Genomic DNA, 9259 nt, shown 5'->3' with positions numbered 1-9259 from the left:
AAGTGGGATTTATTATTTCTCTGCGTCCTTCCTTCTCCAATCGTTCCATCATAGGAGTTCGAATTGGATTGAGTGACTCCATGTTGAGCTACTTCAACATATCATTAGCATACTTATTTTGCGAAATAAATATACCATCAGTTGTCTAGTGAACTTCAATGCCAAAAAATAGGACATTAAGCCCATGTCAGTCTTTTCAAACTGGCTAGTCATAGCCTCCCTGAATTCCACAAACATCTTCTCCGAACTTCCTGTAAATATCAAGTCATCAGCATAAAGACAGACAATTATTAAATCACCAACAGAGTTTGACTTGATATACAGTGTATGTTCATAAGGACATCTCTAAAATCCATGCTACAGCATATACATATTGATCTTCATGTACCAAGCTCGAGGAGCCTGTTTTAACCCGTACAACTCCTTCAATTTATAGACTTGATTCTCATGCCCTTTTTTCACATAACTAGGAGGTTGCTCAACATAGACCTCCTCTTCCAGAACACCATTTAGGAAGGCTGATTTTACATACATCCGATGTATTTCCACCGATTCTGAGCTGCAAGTGCTACAATCATCTGAATGGTATCCATTCTGGCAACATGCATGAACACTTCGAAGAAGTCAAGCCCTGGCTTCTGTTTGTAGCCTCTAACCACCAGCCTTACCTTGAATCGGTCCACCTGACCGTCGGGTTTGTACTTCGTCTTGTACACCCACTTGACACTGATTGGCTTCTTTCCAGATGGTAAGGAAGTCAACTCCCATTTGTTATTTTTTTCTATTGCATGGATTTCCTTGTCCATAGCCTGAATCCACCGTTCATCATTGGCTGCATCTTCATAGAAAACTGGGTCACAATCTGCGAACAAATAAAAATTTACTAAAGTTTCATCAGTAATATCTTCATCAGTGTCATTGTCTGTAGTGACTACATAGTCTTGTAAGCGGGACGGAATAACTCGTGTCCGCTTCGGTCATTCCATAGGCTCCGGAACTACTATCTATGATGAGGACATTTGTATAGGACATGAATTGCTGGGTAAGGATTTGTTTGTGTCCTCCTCGCACGATTCATTTTCGATGATGACATATTTCTGGTTGTCATCTTTCTGGTTCCATGCCTAGGCTTCATCTTCAACAAACTGGACATCTCTGCTCACGATCACTTCCCTTGTCACCGAGTTTTACAACTTATAACCCTCGGTGACATCATTATAGCCAATAAAAATGCATTTTTGGCTTTTGTCATCCAGCTTCTTCCTTAAGAAATCTGGTATATGGGGATATGTAATACACCCAAATACCCACAAGAAGGAAACATTTGGCTTGTTTCCACTCCAAGCTTCTTCTGAAGTTCTCCCAAGGACGCTCTTCGTTGGGCACCCATTTATCAGAAATACAACAAAAAAATAGCTTCTACCCAGAATGACTTTGGCAGATCTTTAGCTTTTAGCATGCTTCTAGCCATTTCAAATATTTTTCTATTTTTCCTTTCGGCTATACCATTCTGTTGAGGTGTATAGCTGGTCGTCAATTGACGTTGAATCCCTTGACTTTTGCAGCAATTATTAAATTCATTTGAGGTAAATTCTCCACCTCTATCGGATCTCAACGTTTTGATGTCAAAGCCACATTGTTTTTCAACAAAAGCTTTAAACTCTTTGAAGTTTTCAAAAGCATCATATTTTTCTTTTAGAAAATATATCCATGTTTTCTTGGTAAAATCATCCACAAAAATTCATATGTAACTTTTGTGTCCGAGTGATTCTACCTCAACTAGGCTACATATGTCTGTGTGTAACAACGCCAAAGGGTGTTTAGCTTTTCTGGCCTTCCCAACTGGAAATGTGTTAGCCCAAGGGTTCCCCATGGGTTCAACTAATCACCTTGTTTTGATGACTAACAAACCAAAATTGATTAGTCCTTTATGGACTGATGAGTTTCCTTAAGTGTTGTGTTACAGACAGGTTTCACAGGCTGACATATACGAGCACACCACCATACATCGCCGATACTTGAGGATGAACCGTTCAACTATCAAAGGAGCTGGAACAAACTCGGATCATCATTCCTTGAAGGTACAATTATGGTAGAGCTCAAATTCAAGCATCCCAAGCAAGTGAACATTCAAAGGAACATCATTGAAGGTCAAATCTTGAGGATCAACATGCACAAAGGGAAAAGAGCTTGAACACATTGGCGGCATCATCCTTGGAAGATGTCAAAGTAAGAAGCTCAAGTTTGAAGATTCCAAAGCAAGCCTTGCACTTAAAGTGAAGATCAAATGAAGACTATGAGAAAAGTCATTCAAGAGAGTGCTTCGAATGGTAGAATGTATATCCCTCTCTCTTAGGACTTATTCTTGATCAAGGCACACTAAAAAATACCCCAAAACATTTTCAAAATTGACCCAAAACCAAGTGGCCCCAAAGCCCAAGTGCTAAGTTAAGTTTTAAAATGGAAAGACATGAAATTAGCACTTGAAAAATGGATCCAACACATAAATCCTATCATAACTTGTCTAAAATATTTTCAAATATTTTTAAAAATATTTTAACAGAAAGATCTCATCATTTTCATTCAAATCAAGTATAAGAGCGTCAAAATCCGATAAGAAACAAGTGAGTTATGAATTTTAAAAATCGAAATGATCTGCTGAAAAAGGCTTGCTCGGAATTCCGAGAATTTTCTCCAAATTCCGTGAAAGGTTCTGTTGCAAAATAAAAAGGTCACAGTCACTTCGGAATTCCGAACGACAATTCAGTAATGATTGTTGGGGTTTCTAAAAGGGCTATATTTCATACTCCCCTATATATATATAAGTCACTTTGGCCTTAATGGATACTCTTAATGACTCACCAAACATTCCTTGAGCATTCATAAGGGTTTTTATCACACTCGAACGAGGAAATTACTCTCTCCACCTCATTTGTGCCTTGATCTTGATTAAACCCTTTTGAGAGTGGATTAAGCTTTACTTGTAATTTTCTTTGAGAGTCTTGTAGTGAGCTTTATTTGTATAAATCGAGCCTACAAAGAGGCTAAAGAAGTGTACTCAATCTTCCTTTATTCAACCATTGCAAGGAGAGGGTCTATGATTCAGTCCGATAAGAAGGGAGAATCAAGCTTGTAGAGAGAGGGTCTTCGATTCGGTCCATTAAGAGAGGAGAATCAAGTGTTGTATCGAGGGTCTCCGATTCTGTGGACCCCGATCCTGGAGGACAGAGTGCGACGAGGGACGCGAGATCCCTCTGCAATCCTCAAAGATCTGCACAATGTGAAGGAGAGCTCTACCAAGGAACCCTCGAAATAGGTGCCACTCTCACAGCATAGCATGAGTGGCGATACAAAAAGAATGAGATACATCTTGATCCGGAGCCAGGGCTCGAAACCAAGATGTACCTAAAATAAACTCAGAGTCGCCATCTATGGATACGCCATGGAACCAAAACAAATGCTCTGTCTGCAACGGATAATCAGAGATACAAAAGGTCCGTGCCTGATTATGAATGGAGAAGGTCCGAAGAGCACCCCCAATTCGTCCTAGTGCAAGCACTTGGTCTCTTATCCCATTTATTATTAATCTCGAAGAGTTTTCGGCGAAAATCATGTGAAATGAGAACAAATATCCCCGAGTGGACGTCTAACTAATCGTGCATGACTCGGGGATGAAATGAAAGGCAAACACAACATAAATGAAAGAGATGTGTCACCTAAGCATCGTTAGGTTATGAGTGACATACCTAAGTGGTGTCTAAGTTCTGGTGGATAAACGCATGCATGCTACAGCTAAAGGTATAAGGTATGCGCATAAAAGTAAGAGAATACAACAAAATATACAACATAACAACACAACAAATCCTAATACTCTAACGATTGAGCCCGAGTCCTTGGACGGTCTGATGTTCATCCAAAGAAGCCTACGTATCCCCGCCTCCATGAGAATAAGAGCAACGTAGTTCTTCACGCCTATTCTAAGCTAGGATGCCTAAGACACTTAGACCTCTATCCTATACTCGACCTAAAAGACCGGACTAGTTCTTAAAGCTTTTTGAGCGATCATTTAGATTTCAGTGAATTGTGAATTTTAGGACACCCTATATGCCCTAACTAAATGCAGGTTAGCCTTAAGCTAATGCAGGTGGTTCCTACAACCTATGTGTAACTAGGCTGCTTCCTAAGGAGAACAAAGGGCGGACTAACGCATCCTATTCTAGTCATCAGTCGGCGATGTAGATCGCCAACTGACCGGACGGAGACGCTCCTATAACTCTAGGATAAACTCCTAACTCTAAAACAAGCACACAACAAGCACACAACAAATCAAAGACCAAACCCCCTAACTCTAAAAGAAACTCTCTATCTAGGAGAAACTCCTAACTCTAGAGGAAGAATTTTTTGAAAACACAGTTTTATAGAAAAATGGTTAAAGTATTTATTTATAAAGTTTGGTTGGACTTGGGACAAAGATCCTAAGCTGCACTACGTACCTCGTGAAAGAGGATCAAGGCAGCGTAGATCTAAACGAACTCTCTTAACTATCACTAAAAAACAAACACTCCAAACTATTTAAGGCTTTTAATGCTTTCAAATGCTTTTGAATTTTAAGATATTTCAATATTTCAAGTACTTTTGGATTTTTAGAATGTTTTCACCCTTTTGGTCAAAGACCTAAGGGAAAACACAAAGCAAAACCCTAGGGATGAACCCTAGGGCTAACAGGGGAAATCCCTAAACCAGGTAAGCTAGTGCCAAAGACAAGGAAATGATCTAACACTACCAAAGGGACGAGCGAGTCAAAGACTCTCTAATAATGCCATCACAAAGATAGATGAGTCAAAGACTCTATAATAACACATCTTAAAAAAAACGAATGAGTCAAAGACTTCTTAATAAAACCGCTAAAAGACAAATGAGTCAAAGACTCTCTAATAATGACAAATGGGCTAAAGACTCGCTAATAATACCGCTAAGAAAGACAAATGAGTCAAAGACTCTCTAATAAGGCTTCCAAAGGGATGAGCGGTTCAAAGACTCGCTTCAGAAGAAGGGGAGACTCCTAAAAGGAGAACTCTCTAAATGAGACAAGACTTGTCTCCAAACAGGGGCTCTATAAATGAGGCAAATCATGCCTCCTACGAGAAAAGTCCCTACCAAACTAAGGTAACCCCCCGAGGGTAGGTCTTAAATGAGGGTTGTCTCCAAAAGAGAACTACCTCAATGAGACAGAGTGTGTCTCCTAGTGGGGCTCTAGATAACCCTTTCATCGCCCTTGCAATGAGAAGGGCTCTAAAAAAGATTAAAATATCTAAGAGGCTGGGCAAGCCTACTAAACAAAAGAGGGGAATGCTACTAATGACTTGAGGTATCTAGAAGACTAGGAAAGTCTACCAAATGAAAAGAAAAGAAAAGAGGGGAATGCTACTTGGACTATGCAAGTCCCCTAAGGATGGGCTTGGGCTAACGCCTTCATCGCCCCTGCAATGAAGATAAATGTCTAATGTCTAAAGGCTTCTAAAAATTAGGCAAATCTACTAAATAAAAGAAACAAGGATTTTTCACCTAATCTAAACAACGATAACCTCACTACGAAGTGACTAATGAGAAAAATGCAGTGAATCGAGTTAATGAACACTTGAAATAATTCTCAGTCTATGCGATCATTTAACAATACAATCGGACATACATTGCGATCAAATGACAGATTTGTGCCATAGCAAAGGATTGCAAATTTGCAAAATAACACAAGCAAATAAAACATATATCTGAAATGCTACATATGGATCCAAGAAATGCAATGATGAGCCAATATGATATCAATATACTCCAGATATTTATTCAAGGTCTTCCAGAAGATCCTTGATTAGTGACAACACTTACAATTTAACCGAATCGAAGTTAAATAAGTTGAAGTGTATTTATGATCGTATATTCTTGTTTTGATATTCTTATTTTCAACAGATGATGCGGCTAATGCAAACATAATTGTATAAAGTATTAATATTCTTAACGTTTCATAATTCTTTTTGACTCAACAGGTGCGAAAATAAGTGCAATTCCAACAAACCTAGCATGCACAAATAAGTGCAATTCCAACAAACCTAGCATGCACACAATATGCCTATATAATTCAGAATTAGGCACAAATGAAAGAACAATCGATCAGCAATAATCCAAAGGATCTTTCCACATAAAATATTACGCTGAGACATTCTTCCTACAAATGCATGAGCATCGAAAGACATAAATCATACGTTATCCTCAACATACTTCCAATTATACATGAATTTTTATCATACCTCAAGCATCCAAATAAAGATAAATTCACTTCTCATCATCAGTTAAAACTTAGATAATTGATCATTAACGATTCGAAAAGGAAAAATTGAAATAACAGAATGACCTTAAGAGATAAATTGACCTGCTACCTTTTAAACATTTCAAGGTTACGCGTATCAAAACCTCGTTCCCTGTTTCATTAACCAGAATTCATCTATTCAATTATTTACGACATGGATTTCGCATATAAGAGAAACAACACACTATCATGTGATTACCAAAATAAGATTGATTCTAGTAAAATTTTGAAATCACACAAGTACAAGCAATTTAAACCACAGAACTTGAACTCCCAAAGAAGTGTAGATTGCGAACCTAATAAAATGACTTGAGAAATGCAACTAAAAATTACCATATTCTAAGCATTCTAGTATCCCTACTACCAAACCATTTTGCACCTCACTGAGTATCTCACGACAAGATGTCATGTTATCCCAATACTGATCAACACTTGACACTGACTATACCCCTACTCGAACAAACTGTTAAGAAGGGTCAAAACATCAAAGCAAATGTAGCTCACTGAATGATAAAAGAGTCCCATCAAATTATTTCTTCTGAACAAAAAGAAAAATCATACAATGTGATAACAAATTTATCTGACACCCCTGATCTCTGCTCTAAAAAAAAATAAAAATCCATCCAGCTATTATTATTATTATTATTTTGTAATTTCTAACTTAATCTTCATACATATCAGTGCCGTACCAGATTTGTAATACCCAGTCCCAATGGCAAAATATTCCATTTACTTCCCAACAATTTATGCCCAATGACCACAATTGCATGCATAATTAAAATTTGGGATATACCTTGATGGTTATGAAAGCTAAAATGCCAATTCAATTATAATCCGCAGCACATAAACACCCTCCAATAATAACTATATTCAAGTGATCAATAAGAAGAATGACAATTTGTTACAAGCATTACCCATGATTAAACAAAGGCATAGTCATCAATTATATGAAAAAGTCACCCAAACAAAAGCACAACCAAATACCATCAAGTGATCATTAGAGAGGAATTATGATGAATCTTGGGGACTACTCTAATTTCTAAACAAAATTTCAAACCTAAGCCCACAAACAATTATTAGAACGGAGTTATTATAATACTCGAAGTAATATTGATACCCAAAGGAACGTCACAAAGGAATATTGACACAAATCATGCAGAATTATCATCAGACCACGATCATATACTACCAGCTGACCATTGAGCAAGTGAAGAGGAGAATAACTCATATTAAAGAACTGCTTTAGATCCAAACCAATAGGTGATAACCATACTCCACCAAATGAATCACATAATCATACATAATCATACAGCCCACGACATGGAGCCGGATGATCATCTGATTCAGACTTCACATTCAACACATATAGCTCCATGATTCATTCAACACAGAAAACAGATTGCATACAAGGATCACATTAACCTTCAAACCCATGAATCAGTGCCATAGTGCTGAAAAACAATGTAGATAAACATGCAAATTTCAGCCTTATGAGCAAGGTTAGAAATATTACATGAATTCTTTGGACAACGATGTTGTGGATTTGGATGTGTATCTCTCGGCCAATCTCCCTCTTCTTCCTGATTCTCTACACTCTTCAAATCTATTTCCCTATTACTGTCTCTATCTTCCTCGTTATGCTTTAATGAAAGAGATCAAACCCCCAATTCCATTTTCCTTCCAGATCTCTCTGTGATCTCTCAACTTCCTCTTAATTCTCTTCCAACTCTCTTTGATTTCTTAATGGAAATTCCCCCCCTGAGAAAGTGACTGAGAAATGGGAAAAATGATATGAGTTTCAAAGTGGGTTTGCTGATGTTAGAGGTGGAGGTAGAGGTGGAGGTCGAGGGTTTTAATGGTAGAAAGAGGTTATGGTGGGGTTTTAGATCAGATCCAGTGGATTTGAAGAAGGTCTTAATGATGGATGAACTTGGGGAGAAGGGATGGAGATGGTGACTTTTCTGCAAATGATGGGATGATCAAAAGGGTAGTGGAGGAGCAGTGAGATAGTGAGCTGTGGTGGAAGGAATTAATGGAGGAGATAGGGGAAGAAGAAGAAGAATAAGGAGATGATGGTGGTGGGTGGTGTTGGTAGTGGAAGAAGAATAGATGATGGTGATGGAGCCGGAGGAAATTGGTTTCAAGGGTTTGAAAGGGTTTGGGTCGGATTTAATGGTGGCGGCCAGAGCTAGGGGTGCGGGGTGGTCTTGTCGGAGGAGAATGGGTTTAGTTATTAGAAAAGAGAATGGGTTTTGAGATGGGTTTGCAGAGAAATGGAAGGGGGTTTATGGGGATTTTGGGTTAGAAAATGAGATGGGTTCGAAGAGGGGTTTGATGGAGGTGGCCAGTGGTGGAAGAAGGATGGTTGAATTCCGGCAAGGTTGTCGGAATCAATGGAGGTGGGTGGCTAAAAAAAAAAAAGTCGAAAATGGAAGAGGGTTTCAAGTATAGGTAAAATGGGAAGGAGATGGTGGTGGCTATTAGGAGAAAGAGTTTGACGGATTTAATGGAGGTTGGCCGGAGATGGGGACAGATTGCAGAGGTGGTGGTGCAGATGGATGGTGGTAAAAGGGGTTGGGCAAAATGGATTGTGGGAATAGAAAAGCAAATGAAGAAAAAGAGGAATAAGATGGTGGTTGTGGTGAAGAAGAAGGTGGAAGAAGAAGATGGTGTGTAGACACCCCATTTTGACTAAGCCCTAAACCTTCCCGGCTGGGTGTTTTACCTTTGCCAAATATGCACAGGGTCTCTTTTTCCTTATTACTTGTGAGCTTTATCTTGGTTTGATAGTCCACTAGCATAGGAGTCAGTCCTAACATAGGAATCCGTCCTTAGTCTAGAGAGTTAGTCCTCTTGTTCAAGAATCAAAGTCTATCATCATAGGGGTTAGGTTTCTTT

The sequence above is a fragment of the Tasmannia lanceolata genome, unplaced genomic scaffold (assembly GCF_043159265.1).
Source record: "Tasmannia lanceolata isolate RefF3 unplaced genomic scaffold, GAP_Taslan_0.1 ptg000003l, whole genome shotgun sequence".
Classification (NCBI taxonomy): domain Eukaryota; kingdom Viridiplantae; phylum Streptophyta; class Magnoliopsida; order Canellales; family Winteraceae; genus Tasmannia; species Tasmannia lanceolata.
The sequence above is the reverse complement of the archived record's forward strand: the minus strand, read 5'-3'. Positions refer to the sequence as shown.